The following is a 24,232-nucleotide window of genomic DNA, read 5'->3' on the forward strand; positions in this document are numbered from 1 at the left end:
CCAGATTTATATTATAACAATCTTTCCAAGGCTCTTTCTAGTCTCAATAATCCTAGGAGACTGAGTTATTCTCTTTCCTTTATGTGTTCTCACCCCTAAGAGACACATCAGAACTGTAAGGTGGAGCCCACTTGCCTGCCCATCCCTCCAGGGAAAGTCTCCTCCCACTCACCCCCAGACTTTCCCCTTACCCCTGGCCTGGTTCCATCAAACCAGCACCCGTTTCCTTATCAATCCGCCCCACCCTACTGGGTCCGTCCCAGGGATCCATAAATGTGCTACTGTGTCTATTCAAAGGTACCCATGGCCTCCATGTCATGGAGACTGCTGTCTAAGCGGTGAACCTGATACAGAGAGAGAGATGAGACAGAAATGTCCTGTAAGTAAGAATCATATACATGGGTTCCCACCCTTACGTCACAATTTTCACATGAGTGACAAAATGTGTTTAAACAAAAATAGAAGCAAATGCTGTAGAGTCCAGAGGTCATAAGCCTCACTGCTCTTCAGATATCCCACATGTTATTCTCTATATTTTCTTTTCTTTCTTTCTTTCTTTCTTTCTTTCTTTCTTTCTTTCTTTCTTTCTTTCTTTCTTTTCTTCCTTCCTTCCTTCCTTCCTTCCTTCCTTTCTTTTTTGTCATTGTTGTTTTTGTTTTTCAAGACAGGGTTTCTCTGTAGCTTTGGAGCCTGTCCTGGGTCTCACTCTGTAGAAAAGGCCGGCCTCAAACTTACAGAGATCCACCTGCCTCTGCCTCTTCAGTGCTGGGATTAAAGACGTGCACCACCATCTCCCGGCTCTTTTTTTTTTAAATTGTTTTGTTTTGTTTTTGGTTTGGGGTTTTTCTTTGTTGTTTGTTTTTTGTTTTTGTTTTTGTTGTTTTGTTGTTTGTTGTTGTTGTTGTTGTTGTTGTTGTTGTTGTTGTTTTTTGAGAGAGGGTCTTGCTATGTGGCCCTGGCTTTCCTGGAACTCTCTGGCCTTGATCTCACAGAGATCAAGGCTTGTGATCTCATAGGCTTGTGCCTATGAAGTGCTGGGATTAAAGGTGTGCACCACCACTCATAGCTCTACGAATGCATGTTGACACATACACATAAATAAATTGTAATAAAACTGTAATGGCTAGATATCATAGCAGCTGTGGTTACCTACACAAGATTATGCCTGTCAACATTTCATCATGGATGTGGGAAGGGTTCACAATGCCCCAACCCTCCCTGTTGGCAGTTAACGGTTGCTGGGGACGGGGCATCATTTTCTTCAATGGTATAGCTACTCATGTGATGCCCACACTCCAGTAAATAACCTCCTACTGATGCTCATGCAAGCAACCCCAATTAAACTCAGTGGGTCAGGTGCACACAAAGACATGAGAGTAGGTGGGGGGAAGAGGGGTTTCAGGTAGAGGTAGAAAAAGGGTGAGAGGTGGTAATGTAATGGGAAGGGTGAAAATCACTGAAATTTTTATATACATGTATGAAACTGTCAAAAATATTTTAAATGTATATCTGAAGTAGTCTTGAGAATAACAGAAATTTTCTGAAAGGCTCTCCCCAGTGACTTAGCATCATATTTATACATAATCTAAATACTGAAGTTCAAATGTGTCTATAATCAAAACATGGTTATAATACTTCTATTCTTTCATGTGTCTTCAGTGAAGTTTAATATTAAAAAAACAGCCAGGCAGTGGTGGTGCACGCCTTTAATCCCAGCACTTGGGAGGCAGGGCCAGGTGGATCTTTGTGAGTTTGAGGCCAGCCTGGTCTACAGAGCAAGATCCAGGAGAGGCACAAAGCTACACAGAGAAACCCTGTGTCAAAAAAAAAAAAAAAAAAAAACAATGATAATTATACTGAAAGTCTCAAAGGAACCAATTATGACAAACTTAATAATTGATAAGAGCATTTAAGTACAACCATACGCTCTGAGGTTTTCTATACTATCAAAGGCACCAGGGCACACTGTTCACTTCCTAGACACTATCAAAACACTGTATAGTCAACACAAGAAATTTAAATACACAACCTGAAGTGGGAGGAAAATGATACTTTATAAATCGAGTGGGATGCTCTAGGGTTCCTCCTGCCGTTTTCAAAATAACTACAATATATTATATATTATCTACTTACATTAAATGTTGACAGTTTTATATAAAAACCACCAGCATAGCTGACTGCAGAGACAGAGCAAGTTTTCTGAAACATAGCACTTTTCTAGATAGTTCTCTTATTGAACATATTCCAAACAGCCCACTTGGGGCTCCCTCCCCACTTCAAGGCAATCAAGTGTGTCCTTGTTCTCAGTCTATGCTGAACTCCATCACAAGTCACTTACAAGGACTACTTTTCCTTTACTTCTTGTTTGGTTTTGGTTTTGAGACAGGGTCTCACCCAGTCAAAAGTTCAGACTGGCCTAGAACTCACTATATAGCTCAGGCTAGCTTCAACCCTCCTGCCTCAGCCTCCCAAGTTCTAGGATTACAATCATGAGCCATCATGCCTGGCCCTCCTTTACGTTTTTTTTGTTTGTTTGTGTTTTGAAACAGGATTTCTCTACTATTGATACACTTGTGATTTCTCTTTCTCTCTCTCTCTCTCTCTCTCTCTCTCTCCTCTCTCCTCTCTCTCTCTCTCTCTCTCCCTCCTCCCTTGGCTGTCCTGGAACTCACTCTGTAGACCAGAGTGACCTCAAATTCATAAAGATCCACTTGTCTCTGCTTCTCAAGTGCTGGGATTGAAGGCGTGCACCACCACCACCACCCAGCCCTCCTTTTTTTTTTTTTTTTTTGGTTTTTCGAGACAGGGTTTCTCTGTGTAGCTTTGTGCCTTTCCTGGAACTTGCTCTGTAGACCAGGCTGGCCTCGAACTCACAGAGATCCGCCTGGCTCTGCCTCCCGAGTGCTGGGATTAAAGGCGTGCGCCACCACCGCCCGGCTTCCTTTATTTTTTAAAAGCCAGTTTGGCTTAGAAATAATTATTCAGGTTGTATTGGGTAATGTAGATAGAGATGGATGGATGGATGGATGGAGGGAGGGAGGGAGGGAGGGAGGGAGGGAGGGAGAGAGAGAGAGAGAGAGAGAGAGAGAGAGAGAGAGAGAGAGAGAAAGAGAAATCACAAGTGTATCAATAGTAGTGTGCATTACTGTTAGGTGATGTGTGATATAGTCACAATGGCCTTTCAGTTTAGACTGTGACTATCATATGTCTCTCTCCTTTTCACCGTAAAATTTCCTTTTTAAAGGTAAAAGCATAGTCTCTTTTCTCAGACGTTCTTTCAAAATATAGAAGATATTCTTTGAAAAAAAAAAAAAAGAATCCTAGCACTACTGACAAAGGTTTTCTCTTAATGCAACATCGCACTGGAATGTTTGGGTTTGAGTATTGTTGTTGTTGTTTTGTTTTTTGTTGTTTTTTGTTTTGAGACAGGGTTTCTCTGTGTAGTTTTGGTGCCTGTCCTGGATCTTGCTCTGCAGACCAGGCTGGCCTCAAACTCACAGAGATCCGCCTGGCTCTGCCTCCCGAGTGCTGGGATTAAAGGCATGTGCCACCACTGCCTGACTTGAGTTTGTTTTCAATCATTCTACCTGTCATTTTCTTTCCTTATAACAAAGACATATCAAAATTGACAGAATAGTACCATGGTGGTCTACTTTTATGTGTAACATGGTTTGAATAGGAATATGCCCTCATAGATGCACATGTTTGAACGCTTGGCCCACTGGGGAGTTGCACTGTTGGGCGGTGTGGTCTTGCTGGAGTAGGTGTGGGCCTTGCCTGGAGGAAGTGTGCCACTGTGGGGGCAGGCTTTGAAGTCTCAGAAGCTCAAGTCAGTTTTTCCTTCTGCTGTCTGCAGATCGAGATGTAGACCTCTCAGCTCCTTCTCCAGCATCCTGTCTGCCTGCATGCTGCCATGTTTCCCACCATGATGATAATGGACTAAACCTCTAAACTATTAAATGTTTTCCTTTATAAGAATTGATGTGGTCATGGGTGTCTCTTCATGCAAAAAAACATCGAAGACAGAAGTTGGTACCAGGAGTGGGGTTATTGCTATGATAGGCCTGACATGCTTTTGTTTGGAGAAATGTGAACTTTGGGAGTATGGATTAGAAAAGCAGTTGAATGCTTTTTCTAATTAAGTGGGGCTTAATGGGCCTTACTAGTAGGAGCATGGAAGACAGTGGTGCTGAGGGTGATTGGAGCTGTGGGGGCCTAGCTCAAGAGGTTTCCGTTTAATATGTAGCCTAGAGATCATTGTTGTGATATTGAAGAATGTAGCTAACTTTTTTCCCTTGTCTGAAAAGTTTGCCTGAGACTAAATTGAAGAGTTTTAGAATATTCCTCTCCATTGGCAGAGGAAATCTCAAAATAGTCTAGTATTGACTCTGCCATATGGTTATTAACATTCACTCTTATGAAGATCTATAATGATAAGGAGCAAGCTGAGCAGGAGAAAATGCAAAATGTATAATTTGAGGAGAAAAAGAGCACCAGAAAGTAGAATGGAGCTAAACCCTGTGTTCAAGGAGATAGACAGATTAAAGGAAAACCTGATATTAAATGTAATAAAGGGAGTAAAGACCTCAGGGCAAGATCCCACTCAGCTAAGCTTCCAACTTATGAAAAGGAATTAAACAACAGCTTAGGGTCCAGGTATGGTGGTAGTGGAACATGCCTTTAATCCCAGCACTCAGGAGATAGAGGCCCGCAGATCTCTGAGTTCAAGGGCCAAACATGTTCTACAGAGCAAATTCCAGGGACAGCCAAGCTTAGGCAGCAAAGGAAACCATGGAAAACAGAAAGTTGGTGAAGATGTAATTGAACAAGGGGGCCATGTTCCAGCCCCAGCAAGCAACAGAACTTGGCAGCTTTGGCCACATGATTCTAGTTTTAGAGTCAAGGATACAAGAAAGAGGTTGTGAAATCTCCCTCCATGATTAAGGAAATCTACTAAGGTCAGGCATGTGGCAGGGGTATCCCTACATGGAGATCCAGGGAGGCCATTGTGTGAAGCTGTGAAAGTGAAGCTTGGAGACCAAGATGTTAGAGGTGCCAGAGTCATGGGATACCTGCAGAGGAGAGCTGCTAACAGGGAATGGAACCAGCCCAAGAGAAAGAAGTGTGTTGTAGTCAACAGAACTAAATAGAGTTGGAGATCTGAAGAGCATTTTGACATCAGACATGGAGATGCAGAGTTTAGAGTTTGCCCAGTTGGTTTTCAGTCTTGGTTTAGTCCATTATTTTCTCACTATGCTCTCTTCCCTACCTTTTGGAATGGTAATATATATCCTGTGCCATTACATGTTGGAAGTATGTGATCTGCTTCTTGATTTTTCTTTTACAGGGGATTACAGTTAAGTTGCATGAATCTCAGAAGAGACTTTGAACTTTGGACTTTTAAACATTGTTGAGACTGTGACAGAATATGGGGACTTTTGAAGTTGGGCTGAATGCATTTCTACTTTATGTTATGGTTACAAGCCTATGGGGGCCTGGGAGTGGAATGCAGTGGTTTGAATAGGAATGGCCCCCATAGACTCCTGTGTTTGAATGCTTGGCCCATAGGGAGTGGCACTACTGGGAGCTGTGGCCTTGTTGGAGGAGGTGTGTCACTGTGGGAGGTGGGCTTTGATGTCTCAGAAGCTTAAGTTAGTTTTTCCTTCTGCTACCTGTAGATCAAGATGTAGGACTCTAAGCTCCTTCTCCAGCACCATATCTGCCTGCATGCTGCCATGTCCTGCCATGATGATTATGGACTAAACCGCTGAAACTGTAAGTGAGGCCCAATTAGCTGTTTTCCTTCGTGAGAGTTGCCAAGGTCATAGTATCTCTTCACAGAAATAAAACCCTAAGATAATATGTATGAGTGTTTGGCCTACATGCCTATCTGTGCACCACCTGTGTGCCTGGTGACTACAGAGGTCAGAAGATGGCATTGGATCCCCTGGAACTGGCTTAACTGGCATTAACTGATAGTTGTAAGCCACCACATGAGTGCTAGAAACAGAACCCGGTTCTTTGGGAGAGGAACAAATGCTCTTAACCACTAAGAAGCAAGCTGAGCAGGAGAAAATACAAAATGTACAATTTGAGGAGAAAAAGGGCACCATCCCCCATAATGATATATTTCAATGTGTAACCCAGAGTCAATCTATACAATAAAATATGTCTTTTGCTGTATAATATTAGTCTTATCAAATGCATTGTTCAGTAAGGGTTTTACCTACTAACCTTCTTATGACAGGCACTTGCTACATAAAAATCAAAATTGTGCCGGGCGGTGGTGGCGCACGCCTTTAATCCCAGCACTCGGGAGGCAGAGCCAGGCGGATCTCTGTGAGTTCGAGGCCAGCCTGGTCTCCAAAGCGAGTTCCAGGAAAGGCGCAAAGCTACACAGAGAAACCCTGTCTCGAAAAACCAAAAAAAAAAAAAAAAAAAATCAAAATTGTTGCCGGGCAGTGGTGGCAGACGCCTTTAATCACAGCACTTGGGAGGCAGAGGCAGGCGGATCTCTGTGAGTTCAAGGCAGCGTGGGCTACAGAGTGAGTTCCAGGAAAGGCTCCAAAGCTACACAGAGAAACCCTGTTTCAAAAAAAAATCAAAATTGTTGAGCTGGAGAGATAGCTCAGTAGTTAAGAACACATATTTCTCTTTCAGACAACCCCAGTTCAATTCCCAGGACTCATATCAGGCAGTGCAAAACTCCTGTAACTTGAACTTCAGGGAATCTGATGCCTCTAGCCTCCATGGATGAGTACATGTGTGCAGACACACAATTAAAAATGAAATAGTTTTCGAGGCCAGCCTGGTCTACAGAGCAAGATCCAGGAAAGGCGCAAAGCTACACAGAGAAACCCTGTCTCGAAAAACCAAAAAAAAAAAAAAAAATGAAATAGTTAATAACACTAGCTACTCTTACAAAGGAGCCGGGTTTGGTTCCCAGCACCCACGTGGTGCTCACAGCTGTCTGTAAGTCCAGTTCTAGGGGTCTGATTCAGCTTTCTTATCTCCTAGGACACCAGATATGGTTCACATATGTACATACAGGCAAAGCACGCACATAAAATAAATAAATATTTTTATGAAATCAATATTCCTTTGGGGGAAAAAAAGGAATCAAGGCTGCTGACATTTGTTTTTCATCTCAGGGACAAAGATGAAGGACACCACTGTCAACTAAAATAAGAATGAACTGAGCCTTCATAAAACTTTAAAAATGTGTCTTTACTGAAGAATCCACAATGGGCTTCCAAAGCTACATTGAACACTAGAAACCAGAAGCAATGGGGAGAGGAAAATTATGCACAATATGTATAGAATGTTTTTAGCCACAAGATAAAATATAAACCTAATTAAATCAAGGTATCTTCTAAGACCATATTCATGTATTTAATTCACATTAGGCAGAGAACATTATTCAGAAGTTTACTTTTCCATGACAAAATTATATAATAATAAACCGAGTCCTTGAAGAACCTTGGCTATACATAATTACTATTCTATGAATAAGTGCTGTTTCTTATAAAAGTCTTTCTGATCTTCGGTATCTGTCCCATTCAGTAATCCTGACTGATTGGAAATCAGAGCTGGAAGTAGAGAAGGCTGCAGAAGTTTGCAAATGAAGGTAAGGAAAGGTCAAAGTCTGTCCAACTGTGACTAGCCTCTTACAGAAACATGACAACAGGAGTCCAGAGGAAGGATCTACCAGACTATAAGTGCCACATTCTAAAGCACTAGAGTTTTATAATCCATAAAATATTAAGAATTAGGGAGGACCTCCAAACACTCAAGAAAGCCTCCTACTGCCAGCCATCATTTCAACAATATTCTAGGCTTGGATGAATAGAAATAATGAGGGGCTTACTATACCATTTAACGAGGGTGTTTGCTTTTATAAAGGTCTTCTTGAAGTTGATTTGAAATCTACCACTTTTTAACTCTTACCCAACAGACATAGTTTTATAAAGTGGGAGAAGTGTAGATTTGGTGAGAGACAGACCAGGGCCAAATTCCAGTTTTCAGAATCTTAGGCAAGAGAGCAAATCTCTTGACAGAAGCAATAGATCTCTCTGGCAACCATACTCGGGACAAGGCAAACCCACCCGATCCTTCCCTAGCTTTTTTTCCACAAAATGTCTCAATTTTCACTTTATCACCCTGCTTGAAATTAAATTTCAATTACTTTAAAATTGTTTAACACTCATTTTTAAATGCAGGGAAGTGTGGTGGGTCGTGAGGGGCACAAGTGTGTCCTGCATCAGTATGAGCTAGCTCCTGGCTCACCACCTAATACCCTGAGTGTGTCTCTATTACGGTACACCCCGCGCTGTTTTACTCATGGCCCTGGCAACAACAGAGAAGGATAGTAGAAGATCACATTCCTATCGGCATTCCAGCCCTCCACGCTCCCACCAGAATTGCTAATTTTATTCTGCCCACTGCACACTGGGGATTCTCTAGCCCACAGTTTCCAACTCTCTTCAAAGCCAGCTTTGAAGTCAGCAGGGCATAGCTTCGAGGGAGGCTTGGTCTGTGGTGTTGGTCATGAAGCAGAGAAGGAGGAATGCAGATGCCCAGTTGTCTTTATCCCTCCCATTATACTCAGTCTAGTACCCCAGTCCCTGTGGTGCTGCCAGCCACATGGAGAATAGGGCTTTCCCTACCCCTCAGCTAATCATATCCAGACATCCTCCCAGACACACCCAACAGTGGACCTCCTGGGGGATTCTTCCTCCAATCGAACTGACAATGGGAATCAGAGATTTTCATAATGGCTTAGACCTGGATAACAGCAGCAGAAGCGGCCATGTCAGGCCAGTTGTGGATACATTTTGATGGCTGAGCCTATTGGAATTCCGGAGCAGAGACAGGATAGAGAGGATTCAAGTTTTTGTCTGGAGCAATTGGAAAGAGAGTTGCCGTTACCTGGGGTGAGGGTAGATTTCCAATCAACCTCCAAAAGACCTTTATAAAAGCAAGCACCCTCGTTTGCTTTTGTGATGGTATTACTGCATTCAAAAATGAGTGTTAGGCCGGAAGGTGATGGTGCACGCCTTTAATCCCAGCACTCGGGAGGCAGAGGCAGGTGGATCTCTGTGAGTTCGAGGCCAGCCTGGTCTCCAAAGCGAGTTCCAGGAAAGGCACAAAGCTACATAGAGAAACCCTGTCTCAAAAAACCAAAAAAAAAAAAAAAAATGAGTGTTAAACCAATTAATAGTGGGATGGTGAAGAATCTGAGAACATGGAGACAGACCTGTGTTCAAAGCTGAATGTGTAAGAACAGGGTTTGGAAAATCAATCTGGAATGGAAACATAAATGGAAGGGCCAGGCACAAGTGTGCACACACCTTTAATCCCAGCACTCGGGAGGCAGAGGCAGGTGAATCTGTGAGTTCAGAGCCAGCCTGGTCTACAGAGTGAGTTCCAGGCCAGTCAGGGCTACAATGTGGGGCTCTGTCTCAAAAGGGGGAGAGAGAGAGAGAGAGAGAGAGAGAGAGAGAGAGAGAGAGAGAGAGAGAGAGAATAAATGTCAGAATTGCCAGCATAAAAGAGAACGGAGTGGGCTGGTGAGATGGTTCAGTGGTTAAGAGCATTGACTGCTCTTCCAGAGGTCCTGAGTTCAATTGCCAGCAACCATATGGTGGCTCACAACCATATTCCCAACAACCACACGGTGGCTCACAACCATCTGTAATGGGATCAGATTCCTTATTCTGGTGTATCTATAAAATACATGAATAAATAAATCTTTAAGAAAATAAGAAATATAGTTTAACCCGTATCTCTTGCACCTAGCAGGGGTTCAACAAGTGTTAGTTGATGCCATTATTCCATTTTCAGTAAGAAAGCTGAATCTGCTTGTGTACATTTAGCTTAAATGTCTTTCATCTACAGAGTCCATAATTATCATTCAAGACTGCTTCCACCCCACTCTCATAATGAGAGTTTAAAGCGGAGCTCCCCTCTGGTGCCTCCTTGCATTGAATCTCTTGGCTAAAATCTAAAGCATAATTCCTGCATACGGACTAATTAGAAATATAGCATTGCCTAAAGAATCCAAGAGGGGAAATCTGAATGAAAAACAACCTTCTGAAAGACCTTGAGCCCTCTGAAATCGATTCCAGAGAGGTGAATAAAAGGTGTGCTCCCTGCTCCAGGCTGGGGCTACAGTCGTTAAATGCACTAAGTGCTTTTATCCTCAAGAGTGTGTTTTATCATTTCTTCAGCTTCCAAAACTTAGGAGCTTCAACATAATAGAACAGTTTATATTAGAACGAACACTGGAACATTTTTGTTGGGACAAATATTTACAGGCATGTAGTGACAAAGTTTTAAGAGTTTCTGCAGTGTCGTATTTGAAGCATTGTTTACTAAACCTTGGGACAGTCATCTTCCTGATGTTCTTTGAAAAAAATATCAAATTGGTTTGTTTCCTCTTCCCGAAATGGTAAGTTGTTAAGAACCAAACAGAAATCAAAACATGTGTTTCTGCTGGGCGGCGGTGGCGCACGCCTTTAATCCCAGCACTAGGGAGGCAGAGGCAGGCGGATCTCTGTGAGTTTGAGGCCAGCCTGGTCTACAGAGCGAGTTCTAGGATAGTCAAGACTACACAAAGAAACCCTGTCTTGAAAAAAAAAAATGTGCTTCCAAAAGTAAGCTTGTTTCCTCACATGTCTACCTAAATGAAAACTTTAAAATGGAAAGGGGCAGGGACGGCTCTAACCAATATGAAGTAAAAAGAAAAAAAACTATTTACATATAGGTCTTATGGCCCTCTGATCATAAACAGCTAGTTGAGACTAATGTCCTTTTCGCTGTCTGTTTTTGCATTTATTTATTTATTTATTTTTATTCTTGTTTATTTGAGGAGGAGCATGAATACCATCGGGTACTTAGGAAGGTCAGAGGACAGTTGGTGGGGGCTGGGTCTCTCTGTCTTCCACATGGGATCCAGGGGGAAACTCAAGTCATCAGGCACTGTGGAAGTGCCGTTATCTTCCGGGCCATCTTATCAACCTACCTTCTTTGTTGCTGTTGTTGTAGAAGCAGAGAGCTATAATTTCATTTCTGATTTAACTGAAAGGTAACAGTGCATGTAAGAACTTCACAAGATGACCTCACGCCCCTCCTCTGAAGATGTATTTTACAATATTACTATATAAAATACCACTTCACAAATATTTCACAATGGCACATATTTTAAACCTTTCAGCAAGGGAGAAGGGACAGAAATTTCCATGTTTTCTATGTAGCAATGTTTTCCAACTTAAAGACATTCTGTACTATAAAAAAATAACAGTAGAACCAAGATTCTCAGTGGCATCCCCTCTCATACAAGCCTAGCATCACAGTTACACTACGTCTTATTTTAAAAGCCAAAGAACTCTACAAAATCACATATCTTAGTTTCTTTTCTATTTCTGTGAAGAGATACCATGACCAAGCAACTTATAAAAGAAAGCATTTATTTGAGGCTTGCTTACAGCCTCAGAGAGTTAGTCCATGACCATCATGGCAAGGAGCATGGCAGCAAGCAGGCATGGTGCTGGAGTGGTAGCTTGGAGCTTATATCTTAAACAAGGAAGATGCAGAGAGAGCTAACTAGAAATGATGTGGGCTTTTGAAACCTTAAAGCCTACCCGCAGTAACGGATCTCCTCCAACAAGGCCATACCTTCTAATCCTTCCCAAACAGTTCCACTGACTGGGGACCAAGCACTCAAATGTACAACCTATGGGAGACATTTTCATTCAAACCACCACATCCCAGTAATGACCGGACTACCTATACCCACTGGTGCAACATGAATGTTATGGCGGTAACCAACAATTGTCTACGTGGATTTAAGGCTCACTCCAAGAGAGGACTCATGCCTGGAAGTGTAAACCTGGCCAAGAACCCTTAACTGGGGAGGACATAGGCCCTACTGCTATTATTCTTCCAAAGGGACATAATATCAAACTGCCTTCTAAAAATATACCCTTATATCCATTTCTCTAAAAGCCAAAGGACTAAATCAGTCCAAGTGAAACCAAAGAAGAAGATAATCTAAAATGTAAGACATCAAAGAAGCTTTCACTGAATCCTTCAGAATAGAAATAATGCTCAGCTACAGCATGAATATGCAACGCATCAAGTCTAAACAACCAAAGCAGGAGTAACATGGCCTCCATGTATACTTTCAAGGTGGCCGTGGTGTTTTGTTGCTCTGAGCCCAGTGAGCATATAGGTTCAATACACTGCCCCATTATTAGACAGCGCAAATGTATGTGAAGTCTCCTGAGGGCTGGTAGTTGGGAAAGACACAGAACAATAAGAGAATAGAGAAGAAAGATCTTATCAACCTTGATTTGAAACAAAATAAAAACTAACAAAACAAATCCAGGCCTGCAGGCTGGCTCCGCGGGTAAAGGAGTCTGCCGCTAGGCCTGACATCCTGAGTTCAATTCCCCCCAGGACCCACGTAGAAGAAGGAAAAAACTGACCTCTCCACCCTCACATTGCTCTCTGGCAGCCACACAAGCATCATGACGGGCACACTCACTCATGTGTCGAGATGAACAGACGACCGAGAGAGAGGGGAGAATGTGGTTTTTCAAAATCGTATTTCTTCTTTGTTCCTTGAGTAACTGGAAATACCCAGAAGCCAGCTTGGTGACATAAAGAAAATCAAACTGGACCTTGGAAACACTGCATCTATTATCCAGAAATCAATAAAGGAATGGGGGAGGGGAGGGCCAGCTATAAGTAACTGTTTTTAAAACTTCACATTTCTCTAAGTCCTGGGTTTTTTTTTTAAGTTTTTAAAACCCTACAGAACCTTTAAATCAAACCATCCAAATTAATTATTTATGGATAATTCTTAAGTTTCTCTATGGACTCTGGCTATGTGCCTATTAACTCTATTGAAGTAATTTTGATCCCACATACTTTGTATCTTTTCGATGGGAAATGGGACGCTTTCTCCCCTGGCTCCGAAGCACGACTCTCATGCTTCTCCCCTGCCCTGCAACCATCTTCCTCAGAGTCTGTTGTAGTTTGTCCTTCTCTGGCTTCTTAGACACGGAGGTCCCTCCCAGGGTTTAATCCCTTACACTCTGATCTCTGATCTCACTATATCACTCACTCAGAACAGGTTCACTGTACAGTTTTAGTTCTATTTACAACCTCTGACTCACAAAGCCATCTATATAGTCCAGTCCTCTCATGTGCTTCTGGGCCTGCTAATCTGCTGCTCATCAGGCTGCCTCATAAACTGAATTCATGGTCTTTCCCCTAAAACACAGTTGGTGGCATATGCCTTTGATCCCAATACTCAGGAGGCAGAAGCATCTCTGTGAGTTCCAGGCCAACCAGGGATATATAGTGAGATTCTGTCTAAAAAAAAAAAAAAAAAAAAAAAAAAAAAAAAAAAAAAAAAAAAAAAAAGTAGTGGCTTTCTCTTTTAGTTCTAAACTGCATTAAAGATATCATCCTAAGGCTAGACACCAAACCCAGAAACTTCCAGAATATCCTTTCCCTCTGCCTTCTCTTCACATTAGGTCAGTGAAAAGACCAACCCTCTAACGCCCATATTGGCCAATTCGGTCCTCTATTCCCACCTCTACTTCCTTAGCTCAGGCCTCACAAGATTATTCAGAGTTGGCAATGAAACCCCAATTCGTCTCCCTTCTTCTAATTTATCCTCCAAGTTATCCCCGAACTGATATCTTTAATATAAAATCAAACGCTACATTAACTTCCTGGGTGAAACCATCACGATTCCTCAGTTTTGACATGTGCAAATTTCAGACTTCAAAGACAGACATGGCGGTTCACGCCTTTAATTCCAGCACTGAAAGGGCAAGGGCAAGCGGATCTCTGTGAGTTATGGGCCAACCTGGTCAACAAAGTGAGATCCAGGCCAGCCAGGCTGCATGGTAAGACTCTGTCACAGAAAATAAACCAAATTGAGACTTCACTGAATGACTCAGTAGTGCCTTCTAGCCTGCCTCACCAAATTCTCCTGTGTCTTTGACACACCTCTTTTCTGTACTCCCCCAACCATGGTAAAGAATTCGAAGGTCTCTTAATGGACAATACCAGTTACACCCCTCAACTTTACTCTATTCTTTCTGCCTAGAGTGTCTTTCCTCAGTAGCCACTGGGCAAATACCTACTCGTCTTTCAAATTTCAGCTCAGTCCATTTAAAGCCTTAATACATGAGGAGCCAGTAAGATGGCTTTGCAGGCACAGAGCTTGCTGCTGCCAAACAACCTGAGTTCCATCCCGGGAACCCACAGGGTAGAAGGAAAGAACCAGTTCCTATGAGTTGCCTTCCATCTTCCACATACATCACATAATGCTGTGTCTGTCTGTCTGTCTGTCTGTCTGTCTGTCTGTCTCTCTCTCTCTCTCTCTCTCTCTCACACACACACACACACACACACACACAAATATATAAATAAAAATATAATTAAAGAATAAAACCTTAACACACTTCCATACATACTCATAGCAGAGATAATCAATGCCTCCTTCTCTCTATTCCCACAGCTCTCCAGTATAATCATCATCCTAACATCGAAGATGCCTTCTAAACAAAATAAATGAAATTAAAATCACCACCCCCAAGAAAACTTGCTATTATCCCATACTACAAAGAAATAAATACACACAATGTCTCTAGAATTGAGTGCCACAGGCCCTGAAATTCTTATCCAAGGGTTCTGCTCTGGAAGGTATAGGACTCAAAGGAGGGCAGGCAAGGGTCAGTGGTTAAAGATGCTTGCTGTGGGATGTTCTGTATGGCAAATGTGTTGCTGATTAGTCAATAAATAAAACACTGATTGGCCATTGGCTAGGCAGGAAGTGTAGGCAGGACAAGGAGGAGAATAAAGCTGGGAAGTGGAAGGCTGAGTCAGAGAGACACTGCCAGCCGCCACGATGAGAAACAGCATGTGAAGATGCCGGTAAGCCACGAGCCATGTGGCAAGGTACAGACTAATGGAAATGGATTCATTTAAGCCGTAAGAACAGTTAGCAAGAAGCCTGCCACGGCCATACAGTTTGTAACCAATATAAGTCTCTGTGTTTACTTGGTCGGGTCTGAGCGGCTGTGGGACTGGTAGGTTAGAGAGATTTATCCTGACTGTGGGCCAGGCAGGAAAACTTTAACAACAGATGCTGACCACCAAGACTGATGACTGGTTCTCTCTCCAGACTCACATGGTAGAAGAAAGAACCAACTCCCAAGGGTTGTCCTTGGAACTCCACACAGGCACTGTGCCCCGCCTCCACACACACACACACACACACACACACACACACACACACACACACACACACAAATGAATAAATGAAAGAATCAAAGAGAGCTGTCCCTGTAAAAACCCAGTTTGAAAGCACAGACTCATGGGAGTGGAGAACAAGATCAAGACAATGAGAGACCGTTCTGTCAACAACTAAGCTCGTCTAGCTAACACAACCACTGCAAGTCAACCAGAGTGAACCCACCGGTTGTCAGGCTGGCAGTCAGCCAGGGGAGCTTTCCACGGAGTGTACTAAACAACAAAAGGAAGCATCTCTAGAAGCAAAAGAAATAATGATGTGGATGAATAATCGTTCTATGCCACAAGCCGACTAAAAGCTGATGGCTACCCCAACTCGCTCTCACCCACCCCTGACCTCTCAGACTGTTTTCCAGGAAGTGCTGGTAGCATAAAAGATCAATAGAGAGAACTCAACAAGGTAACTGGAAAATAAAGCCAAGCATGGTAGTACCCGCCTTTAACCATGTTGGATCTCTGTGAGTTCAAGGCCAGCCTGGTCTACATAGTGAGTTCCGGGACAGCCAGGGCTACGCAGAGAAACCCTGCCTCAAGAAAAGAAAAGAAAAGAAAAGAAAACAAAAGAAGGGAGAGGAGAGGAGGGGAGGAGAGAGAGAGAGAGAGAGAGAGAGAGAGAGAGAGAGAGAGAGAGAGGAAGGATGGACGGAGAGAGAGAGGGACAGAGGGAGAGAGAAAATAAGAACCCAAGCAAACATCATGTGAATAAGAACCAGTGATGGAAATAAAGAGCCAAGTGAAAAAAAAAATACATTACACACATAAAAACACATACAAATATATATTCTATTTAATAATGAATGCAAGTTGGGGGACTGGAGAGATGACCTAGTGATTAAGAGTGCATGCCTCTCGCCGGGCGGTGGTGGCACACGCCTTTAATCCCAGCACTCGGGAGGCAGAGCCAGGCGGATCTCTGTGAGTTCGAGGCCAGCCTGGGCTACCACGTGAGTCCCAGGAAAGGCGCAAAGCTACACAGAGAAACCCTGTCTCGAAAAACCAAAAAAAAAAAAAAAAAAAAAAAAAAAAAAGAGTGCATGCCTCTCTTCCAGAGAAGCTGAGTTCAGTTCCCAACACCGTGTAACCATAACCACCTGTAACTCCAGCTCCAGGGAATCTAATGCTCTTCTCTAGTCTCTGTGAGCATCTGCACACATGTGACACATGCGTGCACACACACACACACACACACACACACACAAAGAAAAGTTAAAATCTTTTTAAAAGAATGCAAATTTGGTGTGCTGGTGAGCACCTATGATCCCAGCACCACAGAGAATGAGGCAGGGGGATTGTGAGTTTAAGGCCAGCCTGGTGAGAATGTCTCAGAAGGAGGTGGGTGGGAGAATACAAATAAGAATTGCAAAGTCAACCAGGGGAGAGAGATAAAAGGACATTGTAAGAGAACAGGGAAAGAGAAAAGAATGAAGAAACAAACAAAGAAAAAAAGCAAAACAAAAAGAAAAACTTTAGTTATAAATAAGGTATTATGCCCGGGAACATTGATGCATACCAGACCAGATTACACAAGAACAAACTATGTACACTCTTCTTTACCTATACTTCATACCACAGGATCAATAAATACTAACATTAAATACAATTAAAAATAACTTCACACACACACAAAAAGTATACAAATAGTTTTTGAGTGTTCAAAAGGAAGTCCAACCTCATCGATAATAAATATTTTTTTTTAAATAGAGTGGAGAGAGTAAGCTGTCACTGGCGTGCGTGCGTGCGTGCGTGCGTGTGTGCGTGCGTGCAAGCGTGCGTGCGTGCGTGCGTCAGCTCAGGGCTCTCTGCTCTCGACTACAGATGCATTGTGAGCAGTTGCTTCTAGCGCTTGCCGCCTTGGCTTGTCCATAATGACGCCATACGAACTGTGAGCCAAACAGACCCTTTCTCCCTTAAGTTGCTTTGTCTGGGTGTTTCATCACATATAAGATGAAAATCATGAAACTGCTTTACCTAATTTAAAAAAAAAACTCATAATGCAATCCCCTCTAAAATCAAAAGCAAAAAAATAAACTTTATTCATATTTCAATTAAGCTCCATAATCACACACAGAAGGATAATTTTAAGTGACTTCAAAACACATAGTATTTGTACTCATAGCCCTAGAAAGATAACTTCTAGGGAAAAAAATTAAAATATTCCTTGAAAGCTAAAATTTTCTTTGCAAAATGTATTCTTATAATATGTATGTGTATATCTATTTGAGTATATTAATAAGTACATATACATACGTATATATACATAAGTAACTTCATTTGTGTGATTAGGAAATGGTTTTCAGTATTAAAAAAAGATACAAATATATAATCAGAAATTTTAAATTACAGCTTATGGTTCTATATTTAAAAGTGTCAGTATAGCCCATCATACTCTCTTTCTGAAAAATACCGGCTTTCTAACTCTGTTGATAAAAATTGGGAGAGACAGCATGGAACCCCTAGTGTCCAGACTGTTCACTAACTGCTATTTCCCATGAGGAAAAAGGAAGCTCCCAGGACCACAGGCAGGAGATGGGGACTGCTTGTGTGGGGAAGTAAAGCCTGTTGGGTTTTATCAAATGCTCATGAGCCCGGGAGCAATGTGGCTAGACTTTTAACTGAAATTTTAAAAATGTAAATAAAAGTAAATAAGTAAACTAAAAAAGCTGAAGAACCAAAAGAGTCTTACTAACCCAAATGTGAGCATTGACAGGATAGAAATTACAGCAGAACAAAGCATAAATGAGATATTAAAATTAGTCCAGGAAAGAAAAACTCAATAGTCTCCTTTCAAAACTGTTAAGATACCACCTATTTCCTGAAATTTGACAAATACAGGGAAATGCGAGCTATGCTTTAGGGTAATTAATAATTTTTTAAAAGGAGAGAGATTTTTACAGGATAAGTCCAAGCAATAAAAATAATAAAGAACTACAGAATGGTAAAAATCACTATTTATAACCTTAATATGACGATAGATGTAGACAGTGCTCTTCACTGAAAGCCAAAACGGTTAGGTGAATGTGTAAGAAGGACACTGAGGATCACAGAGACTGAACCCACTAATCAATCTTACCCTCCCTAACCGTGAGACTGACCAGACACTGTACCTCTTGACAGGACACGGTAGGAATGATCTCACACCACCTCAGATGTATTCTTTCCCAAAGAATTGAACCTAAATCTAGCCAAGCCCCATCTAGACCTAATCAATGGTTTATTGAAAGGAAGCATATGCTGATTTTTTTTTCATTTTAGCAATTCTAGAAGATGTTCAGTAATATCTGTAGAACATAATTCACATCTCTCTGGCGACATTTATTTACTATCTGAAAATGCTCACCATCTCTAGTAACTAGAGAAATGAAAATTAACAACGGACGCTACTGAACATCTTCTAGGAAAGCTAAAATGAAAAAGATCAGCAATATGAGATCAAAGACAAGAAACAAGTCAAAACCTCATATACAGCTAGTGACAACTTCTTTAGCCATCTGGTTTAGCCAGGCTGGCTAGTTTTGACCCAACAAATAAACACTTTTTTATTTTTAATTTGTGTGTGTGAACGTGTGTGTGTGTGTTTGTGTGTGTGTGTGTGTGTGTGTGTGTGTGTGTGTGAGAGAGAGAGAGAGAGAGAGAGAGAGAGAGAGAGAGAGAGAGAGAGAGAGAGAGAGGCCAAAAGAGGGCATGAGATCCCCTAGAACTGGAATTATAGGCGGCCTGACATGGATGTGGGAAATGGAACTCTAATCCTCTACAAAAGTAATACACACTCTTAACTGCTGAGCCATCTCCTCCAGCCCATGAGTTAGTTTAATACATAAACTATTTCTCAATGAACTTGAATTAAACAAAAAAAATTTTTCCTGGACTTGGGGCATGGAAAAGGGCTTTCCAGGCATGAATGGAGTCCTAAGTTTGATTCCAAGCACTGGAAAAAAAAAAAATAAAGGAGTAGGGAGAAAGAAAATATTTAGCTCTTTGAGTGGTTCTCACAGGTTCTTTAAACAAATTCTCTCATGAGTTTATCAGCTGTTCTTCAGCACATGGGTCCCGCTTCGATGCACCACTCAATTTCCTTAGTGCCCAAGCCTGACTTCACTTCTTTTCAGACAGGGTCTTATTACATGTTCCTGACTGTCTTTTATTTACTCAATATTTCTCTAATTCAGCCTCCAAAATTAGGATAACAGGTATGTAGTGTCACACGCAGCTCCAAGTTTACTTCTTTTCAAAGTTTTCTTTATTGTAAGAGTATGAGGGTTATGTTAAGTGCACCACATGTGTTCAATGGCCAAGGAGGCCAGGAGAGGGCACTGGATCCCTTGACCTAGAGTTACACATGGTTGTGAGCCATCTTCTGGGTGCTAGGAACCAAATGCAAGTTCTCTGGAAGAAAGGCAAGTGCTCTTAACCACTGAGCCATCTCTCCAGCCCCTCAACTGGACCTATAATATTTACTTCCCAGGTTACAAACCTATGCGTCCAGGTTATCCTCAATGTCATCCCACATACCTGATTATGTTGATTAATTGCATATTAATTACAAATGTGTGCCATTTATAACTTAGTATGATGATATATATTTGATGTGTATTTTTTTCTTGCAATAACTCTAAATTGTCCCACATCTGTTTATAGTCAAAACTATAGAAATATAGTTTTGTTATATGGTTATACTATTTTGTTATATGGTTATACTGTTTTTTAAAAAATCTTCTTGAAGTTATTTTTAATAATAGAATATGAAAAAGACTAAGATGATTGACTCAATATCTGAATATCTGAATATTCACATGAAGAGCCTTAGCAAAATTTTAACTGCTGCTCTCTTATCTTTTTTCAGTACGATGTTGTGTTGACAGCAGGAGTTTCTATAATCATTTTTTCATTTACATAGGTCAAGGTTAGCATGGTATGAGAAACAGCCCTAGGCCCAGAATTCTCAAGACAGCAGGTGTTTTGTGGCTATTTGAAGATCAAAATACATTAGAAAGTTTTATCTCTGAATTCCTTCCTCCTGCCCAGAAACTTTGCTCCCAATTAGACTGATCCAGTTAGTTTTGGCCTAAATGAATTTGAAATTCAAGCTAAATTTACATCAAAAAGTTTTTTTGTTTTTTGTGTTTTATTTGTTTGGTTGGTTGGTTGGGGTTTTTTTGTTTTTGCTTTTGTTTTTTTAAGAAAAAGCATAGTGGTTCATGCCTTTAGCCCCAGAACTTGGGAGGCAGAGGTTGCTCTGGAACTCACAGCAGTATTTTATCTTACTGTGGTTGAAGAATGAAATGACTCAGAAGACAGAGGCAGGTGGATCTCTGCGATTTCCAGGCCAGTCAGGTTTACATAGTTAAGACCCTGTCTCAAAAACAAGAAAGAGAGTAAAAGAAGAAAAGCCACCTAGCCACATTAAACAATGTATTAGACAAAATACAGGAGCCTCGTATCCACAGATTTGTGCAAAACCACGAAATATGTTCTATTTTAAACACTGACTTGATCAGAGCTGTTCCGATACGAAGATGCCTGACTGTATTTAGACAACTCAGTTTCTCCCCAAACACCAAGCCTCTCTAATCTTTTTCTGGATTGAGTAATGGGCCTTTTTCTTTTCCTTCTCCTAGACAACCTGACGCCACGTGTATGCCCACGTAAATCAGCTGGTGAGTCTAAAGGGCAGGACTTCCCCGCTTTTATTTCCACCGAAACACAAGTCACACCATTTTCTCACTCAAGCCTGCCCCCAGAGCAAGGGGCAGGAGGTTTACGTGAAATCCCTCCATTAGACTTCTGTGTGTGATAAATATACATATACAATAAAGACAATGCTGTACTTTCTCCTCTGTCGATCTGTAGGACACAGAGCCATGAAGCTGTGGCTGAGAATTGTTCCCTTTTTCATTTTTCAGTCTTATTCTTGGCTGATTTATATCCTCACACTTGGCTTTCTTTTTTCTTTCACACCACATTTAATTCATCTTATCTTGAATTTCATGTAGCCTTGTAAGCACCTTAAATCCTTTCTACAACAGGCGAGGAATGCATAAGCAGTCTTTCGACACATCCGCAAAAGCAATCTTTTCTCATTTGCCCTGGATCAAGCCTTCAAATTTTAACTCCGTATCAACATACAAGTTATCAAAACCCAGGAGTTCTTTCTGGCTTTGCTTTGTCAGTTCCCTCTTTACAAATACTTGAGGCTGCATACAAGTAATACAAGGAAAACATTCATGCACAATTTAAGTTTAGAGGCTGGTAATAGAAACCAAACTGTTTGCACAAATAAACTGCTCGCTGCACAAGTTTTATATTGGAAGAACGTGAAGTCCCCAGTGCCCCACATACAGTTACTCGAATAGGAAAGACTCCGTTACACTGTAGGAATGTTTAAGTGCTCTGACGCAAGGCTACTATAGCTTGGGCACCGGCACACGAGAATTTGTTTTCATGCTATTTTTAATATCACTATCAAATACTCCAAATAGGAGAACTGAGCTCCTACTCAGTTGAGTCAGCCTGAGTTGTTACACAAGAAAAAAAACTGTGTTCAAACATCACATTTTTACCTAAATCTGAAAGGCCTGTAGATCTCCTCAGAACAGTAGACTTTTAAAATCTGAGCCGTCATAAAGTAGTCCAGAGTTCAGTGTAACTAAAAGGAAAATTACTTCATAAAAGTAACAAATGCAAAACATAGTTTCCAGTCATCCCATTTTAGAGAAATAATGCCCTTTCATTTTCCCCAAAGTCATCTAACTGAACGAATGAGCTGCACGTATAAGGTTTTGCCTTATAACAAAGTTTGATTTGAAGAAGTTGACACTTGACTCACCTACGGCAGGACAGGGTATTGCCCACACAACAGACACTAACCCGCTGCCCAAACAATCTCTTGTGCTTAGGAAGTCAGTACCACTGTTACGGCTCACAATTTGGCTTATGATGCATTTGTGAGCAAACAGCCTGACAAGCACCCTAGTGTATTTCAGGATGACTGACAGGGCACAGTGGCCCAAGCAGGAAGGGGGATGGGTGCTCTTAAAGCCACAAGCCAGTGGAGACAAAAATCAAACACCAGATTCTGATCTCTAAAGGGTGCAATGAAAAGTCATCCGTGATCAACTTGAATACAACTTTTATGCACTCTGTCTACTCAAATCACTGAAAACCCAAAATGGAATTGATACAAGCAGAAATAAAGAATTTACAGCAGGCATTCTCTATACTTTCTGAAACTATCACACTTATAAATTACTCGAGAATATTCCAATCCCTTTTTACAGAAATCAAATCAATGTACCCAGAGAAAAGATATCACCATCAGGTATTATGCCAAGAGTTCTTACAACAGTAATGTAAAAATAGCTAATCAAAGCAGTTTAAGCCAGGTGTGGTAGTGCACACCTTTAATCTCAGAACTCAGGAGGCAGAGGCAGGTGGATCTCTGTGAGTTTAAAGCTAGCTTGGTCTACATAGTGAATTTCAGGCCAGTCAAGGATACACAGTAAAACCTGTCTTCAATTAAATAATTTAATGGAGCTGGAGGAAATGGCTCAGGAGTTCAGAGCACTGGCTGCTCTTCCAGAATACCCAAGTTAAATGCCCAGCAACCACAAGGTGGTTCACAGCCATATGTAACTCCAGCCCCATGAGATAAATGGGCACTAGCACACACATGGTGCTCAGACATACATGTGGACAAAACACCACACATATAAAATAAATAATGTTTAGATTTTAAGTAATTTAAGTATCACAAATTAATCAAAATTGTTATTGGAGAGAGAAGCAAGAGATACATGCATTTCTCTTTACTGTATTCTTTCCCTACTATCAATTTCACTGGTTCAAAAGCAGAACAAAATACTAGGAAATTCTAACTATAGTTATTTGCACACTAGTTTCACCTAGGAAAATATTTAATCGATGCACTGGCTTAATTCTTCACATTTGTAATTTTTCTATATTATTTTACAACTTATCACTTATCTGATGATTAGTTCACTCAGCTTATTTTTTTATTTTAGTTTATTTTTTGTTTTAAATGCAATCCCTTACTTTGCCAGTTGAGGGTGTTGCTAGATTCTAAATATCCTCAATATTATCCTGCATATTTATTTTCATACTTCAGTACAAACTGCAACAGAACATCTCAGCATTCCTCAGAAAATTTACTTAGAAATATCTTGGTTTGTTTAGCCAGTATAAATTTGATTTGTAGTCTGTTTAACTTACATTTTCTAACTTCCGTGTTTAATCATTGCCAATTGTCCCTTACATATAAGAAGCTACAGGATTAATTATAGGAAAGACAGTTTCTGTTATGATAGCATAATTATGCATCTCATGAGCATGCAACATTATGACTAACAAATTTTGCATGTAACCTGCAAAGTCCTCATTTTTACAACTAAACACTTGATTTGGATACAGATGAACATCTTTTGGCCTAATTCACTATGTAACTTAGTCAAAATCACTAGTACCTCAAATTCTTCTTCTTTTTTTTTTTTTTTTTTTTTTCTGTTTTCTTGAGACAGAAATCCTGGCTTTCCTGGAGCTTGCTATGCAGACCAGGCTAGCCTCTAACTCACATAGATCCTCCTGCTACCTTCCAAGTGCTGGGATTAAAGGCGTGCACCGTCAACCCAGCAAAGTATTGGTTGCTATCTCTATACTCCTTAAGTCATTCTGGGGATTCCAGCCAGAGCGAGGAGCATGAAAGACCAGCACTCTACCCCTGAGCCACATTCCCAGCCCAAACTTACCTTGACTAACAACAAAATTTCCTAGGCTTCCCGGAAGCTACTACACCACGTGATACACGTGGTGTAGTAGCTTCTTTAACGACGGCAAAAATCAAACCTGAAGCCAATCTGAAGGCTCAAAGAAGGCATTCTCATTGACA

At 41.2% G+C, this 24,232-nt stretch overlaps 1 protein-coding gene across 2 annotated transcripts in view; it reads right to left on the reverse strand.

The window, feature by feature from the left end:
* Ctnna3 (catenin alpha 3) overlaps positions 1–24,232 on the reverse strand; it is a 1,464,870-nt gene that overhangs the window by 1,424,607 nt on the left and 16,031 nt on the right. The window contains exon 1 of one of the 2 annotated variants that reach the window (XM_052744817.1): positions 22,157–22,263. The exons of the other annotated variant lie outside the window; for it this stretch is intronic. The gene's annotated coding sequence lies outside the window, so the exon portion shown is untranslated. Of the gene's footprint in view, positions 1–22,156; positions 22,264–24,232 lie in introns of those variants that run through there. 2 annotated transcript variants of the gene reach the window in all.

The sequence above is a fragment of the Peromyscus californicus genome, unplaced genomic scaffold (assembly GCF_007827085.1).
Source record: "Peromyscus californicus insignis strain IS unplaced genomic scaffold, ASM782708v3 Scaffold_19__1_contigs__length_69161282, whole genome shotgun sequence".
In the NCBI taxonomy this organism is placed as follows: domain Eukaryota; kingdom Metazoa; phylum Chordata; class Mammalia; order Rodentia; family Cricetidae; genus Peromyscus; species Peromyscus californicus.